A 2,793-nucleotide genomic window follows, 5' to 3' on the forward strand; every position below is an offset into this window, starting at 1 on the left:
GCAAGAGGGAGAACTGGGTGATTTTTTTCTAACATAGTTGGTAAGTGGTAGAGCTAAGTACCAAATGCAGGTAGGTCTGAATCTAAAGGGTGACTATTATCTAAGAAAAATCCTATCCCATATCTTCCTGAAGATTGTATATCTTCCTGAAGGGCAGCTGTATTTCTCACAGCGTCCTCCAAAATCTCCAAACACCAATGACACACAGCCCCAAACACTGACCCTTAAAGAATCCAATTAAGGCGCCAAAGAAACCCCCATCAGAGTGTCGCTCATCACTGGCCCACATAAACACGAGCAGCACAGCCCCTCTTCCAGTGATCGACAGTCACGTATCCTCAGTCAGCAGCCTCGCAGGCCTCAATCACTATTTCCCTCAGGACTCACTAATGGCGCCACATTCCCAACATCACTTGCAGCTGATCACTGACCTTCCAAAACTGTCAATGGCCAAATCATAGGGACTATCAGAGTATACAGAACCATCCCTCAGTCCTTGACTGTCAGGGTCAAGATATTTTTGTAAAGGGTCTGAGATTTTACCCTCTTAGAAGAGAGCAAGTTTTAGAGATGCTGACAGAAGACATGAGATTCCTGGGGCAGAGACAAAGGAGTTTACTATTCACGGAGCAGCAAGCAGCACGTACATCATATCGGCACCCCATGTCCTCGAAGTCCCACAGGGGTGACATAGAGGGACCCTGGTGGATGCTGCACACACAGTGGATTTACATCACAGCCATGAAAAGCTGAATTTGGGGAATCCAGCCTGCTCTTTGTCCCAGAGGGAGACATTACCTCATCCCTCAAGGTTCCTCACTGTCAACACAGCCCTGAGAAATGGCCAAGGTAATAAGTGGTCAGAGCCCATCTTAGACAACCAGGAAGTAGTCTAAGGTCAGGCTATTATACTGCACCCCACACAAAGGAGTTTAGACTGACTTTTGGATGTTTGGTGTCAGCATCAATAATGACAGCATCCAAAAGCAAACCCCATCCCCAGTGGAGAGACGTTCTATCCCCCAGTCTTTCCTCCATATACAAACACATAACCCAAAGGAACACAGTTCATTTCAGTTCAGAATTTATTGTTAGACTTGACTGGGAACACCATGACATTGGTTTGGTGAAGTCCAATAGGTGGTAACATCAATCGCTAAACACAGCATAATCTGAGACCATTCAGGTGTTGGGGGAAGCAGATGAATTTGTATCGGTCAGATCTAAACAAGATCATGCTGGCCCATGTGTTTGTACAGTTATGAGGGACGTCTGTCTTCAGGAGTTGACATTGATGGCCTCGGGCACAGTAGACTAGTTTAGGACCAGCCATGTTCTCATGAGTTTTTCTGTTTTTGTCATCCCAAGGAAGTGATGACACACCTGGTAGCAGGTCAGATTGCCAGCTGTCTGCTTGACTCTGGGAAACCACACGATTGTTTTGCCAGGCTGTAGTGCTCAATCTAGGGGACAAAGAACATTAATTGGCTCCCCATCTCGCACCTCTCAGGGTCTAAGATGTTCCTTCCCCAAGTACACTCCTTCCATAGCCATGAAATCGCTCTGTCCCATCCCAGTGCCTATAACTTCACTTTTATTCAATCATTTCCTGTTTGCACACAGACCTTTCATCCAGATGCAGGGTCAGGTGCAAGAGGACAAAAGGCATTTTTATAACATTTATGGAGATTTTTTTTAATGTCTTCTATCTTGGCCCCTGTGGGCCACTGGATGGGAATTCGGTAAGCAGTGTCTTCAGTCAAGTGGTCAGTGTTGTTATGATCTACGACCACGTCCATCCAACAAAAGAATCCAGGTGACTGAACCAGAATGAAGTTCAAATCCCCTAGGCCCCTTTTGGGCTGAGTTGCCACCCCTTTTGTCCTGACCGTTACCCAGAAGGTATCCAATAGGCAATGATCCTTTTCTGGTGGCAGCCACATCCAGTGACCAAACTGACTTACTTAAGTGTGTGGACCAGAAAGAGGTAGAGAGAGGTAGAGTCTGAAATCCTTTTGAGTCCACTTTTGAGGAGGCTGTTCAATGTTCAACAATATAAGATACCTGCTGATGGTAGGGAGCACTGTTGGGTGCACCACTGTCAGACTGCAAACAGTCTGTATCAGAAACATAGAGATTTTTACTTTGTACCCAGTCTCTGATGGTGGATGTGTTACCATGTCCAAGGGAAAACTGCAGTGATCTGAGCAGCACAGACTCCATCCGCTGCTTGATTCTAGTTGGTCTCATCAGAGAACAGGCCCATACTATGGGCGTCTACATCAGTCACCCAGACTGACCTCAACCACTCACCATCCATTACAGATTCCCACAGGCCACCATCATTGTCCTCAGAAATCCCCATTCACTCTCACCAGAGACCCTCTATCAGACAACCTCCTCCATCACCATCTCTCAAGCCCTAAAATTCAAATCAAGTTCCAATTCTATGCCAACTGCTGTTCAGCTGCTTCTGAGAACCACTTCCATTTCCAGTCCCCACCACTAAGATCACCTTTTCTAAGGGCTGCTCTTTTTTTCACAGGTACAGTGAGGCCACCATTCCTGTTCAGCATGAGAAAGCTAAATTGCTCTAAAGCTGTGATTTTCCAACTTTTTAAAGTATCATAGCCTTTTCAAAAACAGAAAAGGGGAAAAAATTAAAAGAAAAACAGAAAAGGGGGAGTGCTACTTGTGGAATTTGGTTTTCCTCGTTGAGCAAAACAAGGGTCAGTCAAGGACAAGACCCTGCCTTTTCTGCCACTAGCCGCCCTGCCCCCAGCTCAAGTAGAC

Source organism: Phocoena sinus, chromosome X, assembly GCF_008692025.1.
Source record: "Phocoena sinus isolate mPhoSin1 chromosome X, mPhoSin1.pri, whole genome shotgun sequence".
NCBI classification, from domain to species: domain Eukaryota; kingdom Metazoa; phylum Chordata; class Mammalia; order Artiodactyla; family Phocoenidae; genus Phocoena; species Phocoena sinus.